The sequence below is a fragment of the Oryx dammah genome, unplaced genomic scaffold (assembly GCF_014754425.2).
Source record: "Oryx dammah isolate SB20612 unplaced genomic scaffold, SCBI_Odam_1.1 HiC_scaffold_3, whole genome shotgun sequence".
NCBI lineage: Eukaryota > Metazoa > Chordata > Mammalia > Artiodactyla > Bovidae > Oryx > Oryx dammah.
Window position 1 is genome coordinate 20,642,206 of NW_024070187.1, and position 8,295 is coordinate 20,650,500.

An 8,295-nucleotide genomic window follows, 5' to 3' on the forward strand; every position below is an offset into this window, starting at 1 on the left:
ATCTCCTTGCAGTCCAAGGGACTCTCAAGAGTCTTCTCCAACACCACGGTTCAAAAGCATCAATTCTTCAGTGCTCAGCCTTCTTCACAGTAGGGATGTTAAAGTCTCTTACTATTATTGTGTTACTGTCAATTTCTCTTTTTATGTCTTTTGTGTTTGTCTTATGTATTGATGTGCTCCTAGGTTGGGTGCATAGATATTTACAATTGTTATGTCTTCCTCTTGGATTGATCTTTGATCATTATGTAGTATCCTTCCTTATCTCTTGTAAACTTCTTTATTTTAAGGTCTGTGTTGTCTGATATGAAGATTGCTACTCCAGCTTTCTTTTGCTTCCCATTGACATGAAATCTATTTTTCCATCCTCTCACTTCAGTCTATATGTGTCTTTAGGTCTGAAGTAGGTTTCTTGTAGACAGAATATATATGGGTCTTGTTTTTGTATCCACTCAGCCAATTTGTGTCTTCTGGTTGGAACATTTAATCCATTTACATTTAAAGTAATTATTGATATATATGTTCCTATTGCCATTTCCTTAATTGTTTGGGGTTGATTTTGTAGATCTTTTTTCTTCTCTTGCATTTCTTGACTGTATAAGTCCCTTTAACATTTGCTGTAAAGCTGGCTTGGTGGTACTGAATTCTCTTAACTTTTGCTTGTCTGAAAATCTTTTTATTTCTCCATCAGTTTTGAATGAGATCCTTGGAGGGTACTGTAATCTTGGTTATAGATTTTTCCCTTTCAAAACTTTAAATATATCCTGCCATTCCCTTCTGGCTTGCAGAGTTTCTGCTGAAAGATCAACTGTGAAACATATGGGGGTTCCCTTGTATACTACTTGTTGCTTCTCCCTTGCTGCTTTTAATATTTTTTCTTTGTGTTTAATCTTTGCTAGTTTGATTACTGTGTGTCTTGGTGTGTTTCCCCTTGGGTTTATCCTGTGTGGGACTCTTTTTGCCTCTTGGACTTGATTGACTATTTCCTTTTTCATGTTGGGGAAATTTTCAACTATAATCTCTTCAAAAATTATCTCATACCTTTTCTTTTTCTCTTCTTCTTCTGGGACCACTGTAATTCAATGCATTTGATATTGTCCCAGAGGTCTCTGGGACTATCCTCAGTTTTCTTCATTCTTTTTACTTTATTCTGCTCTTTGGTAGTTATTTCCACCATTTTATCTTCCAGCTCACTAATTCGTTCTTCTGCTTCAGATATTCTGCTATTGATTCCTTCTAGAGTATTTTTAATTTCAGTAACTGTGTTAATTATCTCTGTATGTTTATTATTTAATTCTTCTAGGTCTTTGTTAAATGATTCTTGCATTTTCTCCACTTTGTTTTCAAGGTTTTTGGTCATATTTACTATTATTATTCTGAATTCTTTTTCTGATAGTTTTCCTATTTTATCTTCATTTATTTGGACTTCCGTGTTTCTAATTTGTTCCTTTATTTGTGTAGTATTTCTCAGCCTTTTCATTATTTTTTTTTTAACTTACTGTGTTTGAGGTCTCCTTTTCCCAGGCTTCCAGGTTGAGTTCTTTCCTTCTTTTGGTTTCTGCCCTCCTAAGGTTGGTCCAGTGGTTTGTGTAAGCTTCATACAGGGTGAGATTTGTGCTGAGTTTTTGTCTGTTTTTCCTCTGATGGGCAAGGCTGAGGGAGGTGGTGATCCTGTCTGCTGATGATTGGGATTGTATCTTTGCTTTGTGTGTTGTTTCATGAGGTGTCCTGCACAGGGTGCTGCCGGTGGCTGGGTGATGCCAGGTTTTGTATTCAAGTGGTTTCCTTTATGTGAGTTCTATTTGATACTCCCTAGGGTTAGTTCTTTGGTAGTCTAAGGTCTTGGAGTCAGTGCTCCCACTCCAGAGGCTCAGGGCTTGATCTCTGGTCTGGAACGAAGATTCCACACATGGTTTCTCATGGTTTAAGTGGTTTGTTATGGTGTTAAATGGTTTGTTATGGCATGAAAACAAACATCCAAAAATGAGAAACCAAAGATAAACCCCAGACAAATGGCAGTTAAAAAATCAAGCAAGTAATAATTAAAATAATGGAATATACACATATACATATACATCCATGAGCAAAGTGAAAACAGTCCAACAAAAATAAAGTACAATAAATTGACCCTGCGAACAAAGGAAATCAAAAGTTATATTTACCAGTTAAGAATAAAACTAACTAAAACACAAACTGGAAAAAAAAAAAACTAAAGCCAACTGCCAAGTGGGGAATAAAGCAATGTAAACAAAACTAATAAATATGTTGAGAGGAAAGGAAAAAAAGAATAGATATACAAAGTTAAGTAGAGGTAGATGAAGAAGATTTATATACAATAAAGATTAACTGCAAGAGGAAACGAACAGTAGGAAAGGCAAACAAAGGAATAAATGTAGAAAAAATATAATAGTTTTTTTAAAAAAATAAAAATTAAAATTATAAAAAATGGAAAAGAAAAAAAAAATGTAAGAGAGAAAAAAAGGAAAATTCTACAGAACTGCAAAAGCCCAACCTAGAGGCAGAGGTTATAAAGTGTGACCGAATATACACATATACATATACACCAATAAGCAAAATCAGAACAGTCCAACAAAAACAGAGTACAATAAATTGACCCAGTGAACAAAGGAAACCAAAAATTATATCCACCAGAGCAAAACTAACTAAAGCACAATCTAGAAAACAAAACTAAAACAAGGTGCCAATTGGGGAATAAAGCAATGAAAATGAAACTAACAAATTGTTGACAGGAAAGGAAAGAAAGAAAATTAAGAAAGAATAGATATGCAAAGTTACATAGAGGTAGACGATGAAGATATACATACATTAAAGATTAACTGCAAGGGGAAAAAAACAGTAGGAAAGGCAAACAAAGGAATAAATGTAGAAAAAATATAATAGGCTTAAAAAATTAAAACTCAAAATTATTAAAAAAAGAAAAAAACAGAAGAAGAAAAAAAAATCAGGGGGAGGAGGGGAGGAAAACTCCATAGAACTGTACAAACACAAGGTACAGGCAGAGGTTTATAAAAGCAATAAAAAGTGTGACTGAGTACACTCATATAAATATACACCCATAAGCAATATCAAAACAGTCCAATAAAAATAAAGTACAGTAGATTGACTGGGCAAACAAAGGAAAATTATATGTATCAGAACAAAACTAACTAAAGCACAAACTGTAAAACAAAACTAGAGCAAGATGCCAATAGGGGAATAGAGCAATGAAAATATAACTAGCGAATATGTTGAGAGGAAAGGAAAGAACGAAAATTAAGAAAGAATAGTTATGCAAAGTTAAACAGAGGTAGATGAAGATTTATATACATTAAGGATTAACTGCAAGAGGAAAGGAAAAACAAAAAAGGAAAACTCCACAGAACTGCGAAAGCCCCACATAGAAGTAGAGATTTATAAATACAATTAAAAATGGGACTAAGAAAAAAAAATAGCTCAAAAGCTTAATTAGAAGTCATAGTGCCAATAAAATTGACAACTACAATAGAGGGGGTAAAAAAGGGGGAAAAGATTTTAAAAATCCAAAAGAATCTACAGAGCAGTTCAAAACATAAGAACAATAAGTGTTTTTCTTGAGTCACTGCTGTCAGAGTCCTTTCCCTCGCGAGGAGTCACAGTCCAGCTCACTTCCCTAAGATGCCCTCCAACACTGTGCTGATCTCTGGACCTGCTGTGGGGACAGCTCAGGTTCTAATCTGGTCCTACACCTATGTGTCTTTGCCTTCAATGTCCACAGCTATCAGAACTAGTGTGTTTTCTTTTGTGGGAGCTCTCAATGACCTTTAATATATTCCATAGACACAGAGTCTGCCTAGTTGGTGGTATGCATTTAATCTGCAGCTTGTAGAGCTGGTGGGAAGGTTTTGGGTCTTCTTCCTTAGCCACACTGCCCTTGGGTTTCTACTGTGGTTTTATTTACACTTCTGCATGTGGGTCGTCCACTGGGGGTTGCTCCTGAGGCTGCCCTGGAGGACTTGGGTTTGCCCCTGTGAGGGCCAGGTGTGGAGGTGGTGCAGCTGCTTGGGTTGCGGGGATTCGGACAACAGCAGGTACTCAGGAGTGTTGGCAGCTAGGGCAGCAAGAAATACAGTGCTCTAGAAGGATGTGGCAACCAGTATTGGCCAATGCATTCCAGTATTCTTGCCTGGAGAACCCCCCTCCCTGACAGAGAAACTTGGCAGGCCACAGGCTACAGGGTAGCAAAGAGTCAGACAGGACCAAAGTGACCCTGCACGCATAGACACAAGACTTCTTTTGCCTGTGGCAGCTCTGCCCCAGTGAGAGTTGAACATGAAGGTGGCACAGCTGCTTGGCTTGCATGGACCCTGGTGGCACCAAGTATGCAGGAACACCGACTGCCTCCACTGCAGGAGTTATGGGCCCATCAGAGTCTTTTTATGAGCCTCTTGTAGCTGGCCATCAGAAGGTCTCTTGGGCCAGTCTTTTTCTGTAGCTCCACCCTTTCATACACTTAGAGGGCTTCCTTGCCTGGGGTCCTTCTCTGTTGTTTGGAGCATCAGGCATCTACTCTGTAGACTGGCACATCAGGCACTTAAAGGGGCACCCTGGGCGGGGTCCTGCTGTGTAGTTCAGTGCTTCAGGTATGTTTGATGGGCCAGCCTCCCAATTGTTCAGCTGCCAATGCTGGCATGTGGGGAGAGGGAGGCTATGGTAATGATGGCTCCACCCCCTAGGCATGACTCAGCAGTATCACCTTGCTTCCATGGCTGCCAGCTTTCCTCCACAGGCATTTCCCACTCCAGTATCCTCCCTCAGCTCCCCTCTATCCATCTCTCCAGCCCTTGCCTTGGGATCACTCCACACTCCCTAAACTCCAGCTCCCAGCCATTGTGCCTTCTAGGAGACCCTCATCTCTGTCTGGGGTATGTATGCCTGTGGCAAAGACTGTCTGATTCTCAGTCCATCTAGGCTGCCACAGATCAGCTGTTTCTCTCTCAGCCTTAAATGTTTCTCCTCTGACTCAGACAGTTCCCTGATGTGGGGATTGGACCCCTGCTTCAGTTCCCCCACCCACAGAGGGCAGGTCCAGTCCTACTAACACTCCTGTTTTTCCCCCTAGTTCCCTCATCCTACTGAGTTTTGCATGGGTCTATATAGTCTTTTCCTCTGCTCAGGTACTCCTGTCCATTCCCAGCTGGGGTTCTGCATGCACTTCTGTGTCTGAACGTGTATTCCTGATGTATCTGTGGGGAGAGATGTACTCCACATCCACCTACTCCTCCGCAATCTTGTTCTCCCTCAAGAGGACTTCTTTAGATGAAGAGTTAGACTGGATGTACCTAGGATGCACTCTAAGATTTTATGCTTAATTTGATCAGTGCCTCATTTTCCAGCCATCTCTCTTTCAAACAAAATAATTCCTCTCCTTTTGTCACTCTGCTTTAGAAATGGTATGTCTTTCATTTGTGACAATTAAAATGTAATGTTTATTTGAGTCCAAAATTTTAAAAACAATCAGCAAAATACACCTCAAATACAAATAGAAAATAAACTCACCAAAGAGTTGCTGATACCAAAACTTAAAATTGGTGTGGTGAATTTTTACCAGTATTAAGGGCAAGAATAATTTACTCGGAAATGTAGAAGCCTTATTTATTTCACAAGAAGTAATGATATTGAAATAGAGAAAGAGAGAAAGAAAGCAAAGGCAGAGAGGCTGACTGCTGCTTTTAACCATGACAATCTCACTGCAGGATCTAGGTCAGAATTTTATCTATTTAAACCAAATAGTAAGTTGTTCTGGGGAAGACCTATAATGCATAACACATTGGTAAATCCTGCACCTGCTGCCTAGAAAAAATATAACCTAGTAAACACTTCCTGATACATAATTTGGCACCCCATCACTTAATTGCTGATAGAGAATAAACTGATAAAGGCAGACCACTATTATTTAACATCTATTAAGCACCCACAGAGTACCTGATATTCTGTGAAACATGGATGAATCTATACCTTAATATCAAACTTCATTTTCAAGCAAAATTATGTGCATACACAGAACACTTTTTAAAATATCATCCATGTTATATCATATATATACACTTTATGCATTTTATATTTGTACCTAAATACAAAATACACATTTAAAATATAATATCCCATGCTACGTACTTATACATGTTCCTCTCTAATACACACACACATATACATTTTTTTTGCTTTAATAAGGGTAATGGCAAAATAAGTGGTAATAATGTAGATAATTATAGCTAAGAATGACCAATAGAGTGAAGTTGCTGAAAACTGGAATGTATAAAAGAGAAGAGCACAAGAAATCTGTTTCTCCACAAATAACTATAATCAATTAATACTAATTAGCTTCCCTAGCTTTTATGGGGCTCTTCTTTCAGGCTTTAATTGTCGTTTAGTTGCCAATTATCATGAGACCCCACGGGCTCTAAGCCACCAAGCTCCTTTGTCAATGGGATTTCCCAGGCAAGAATATTGGAGTGGGTTGCCATTTCCTTCTCCAAGCCATCTTCCTGACCCAGGGATTGAACCTACATCTTCTTTACTGGCAGGCAGATTCTTTACCACTGAGCCACTGGGGATTTATAGTTGCATATATTTCTGTGAGTATGCATATATAATATTTCATTTGTGTTGGAAAAAAGAATAATGTAGAAAGAACAAAAAAGAATTCAAAACATCAAGGTGGAGGTATGGTCATTTAGTCAGTACTTTAGGTAACATGCATGAGATTAAATGATTGGAGATATAAAACTCAGAAAGGAAGGAATTAAAACGATAAAAGCTTATTTTATGATGAAATAGTGTAACCGTAAGTGAACATTCTTCTATGCTATAAAAATTTTGGTTTGTGAATTCTGTTCCTATTATCTAAGTTTTCTTCGTTCCTCATTATTGTCACTCTCACTAAAATTAAATAATGACTTTGTAGCTGTAGGCCTCTGTGGCATACTGTTGGTTAGGGTTAGGGTAATCCTGCATGTTAAACAAAAAACATACACACAGGTTATGTGCACAGTTATCACTTCACTTTTCAGCACTTAAGTTTATCTCCCCTGAAGGGGCATTTCCTGCAAAAAGTCAGTTCAGTATTTGCTGAGTACCCACACTGTAACACATGTTAATTGGGAGCTTAGGAAATAAAAAGAATGAAAAGAAAAGACCTTGCCTGTGAGGAATGCAGAGCCTAAAAGACAACACAGAAATATTAATGAGAGATTTGAGGAGTAAGTAATACAATATGTGTAAAATGCATTGGGAGCAAGAACGCACCTGATTTTCTATCCAAGACTCTGAGAAACTCTCCTCTGATTATAGAAATCAGATCTATTTCCAATGAGCAGTGTAAGAAGCAACAAGTGAGGCCCTCTGACATAACACTACTCACAAACTATTTAGTAATTAGTCATGGATTCCCTTATGATATTTCTGACATTTTTATTTCATATAGTTTATTACTTTTGCCTGTGTTTATGCCCTATTTCCCTAGCACCTCATGCCTTGCACACAGCCAACTAGCTACTGATTTCATTTCAGCTGTAAAATAAAAAGCCGTCGCTGTGTCTTTATTCCCCCCTTTCAAAATTAGGCATTTCTGTGCCTGAGATCCCAAAGTACTTCATAACATCTTTAATGAGAACTATCACTTTTCTTTTAAATTGAGGTTTACATGTCTGATTCCCCAAGACTAGGCCCCTTGAGGTCAGAGACCACTAATGCCTGACTACTCATAGGTAGAGATGCCAAATTTAGCAAATCAGATGCTGAATGTCCACTTAAATTTGAAGCTTGGATAAGTGTATATAAAATATCTCATGGACATAAATTATATAGAGTAATATTTATACTAATACTGATATATTTATACTCATTAAAATTATTCATTGCTTGTGTGACATTAAAATTTAACTAGGCATTATGTATTTTATTTGGCAATGGAGCTTGACATGGGGATGTCCCACATCTACCACTTTGGCACATGAGAACATTTTTTCCCTTTTTTTGGTTTATGTGCTCATCACATATCTGCTGATGTGGCGCGTAAGGCAGATCTTGTTATTGTCAGTCTGCTAATGAAAGAGCTCTTGGACGTATGGCCATGAGAATCAGCATATGAGACCCGTGGGAAGCTTGGACTGGATCCACAGCAGATGCTAGAAGAGTTGTACTGAGTGTGTGCTTCTTGGAGTACTGAGGCTCAGTGTGCCCAGAGGCTCAAGCTATGAGCAGGTCTAGGAGACTCTGGGCAGGCACAGATGGGTGAGACTGCCAACTTCAGAGAGCAAC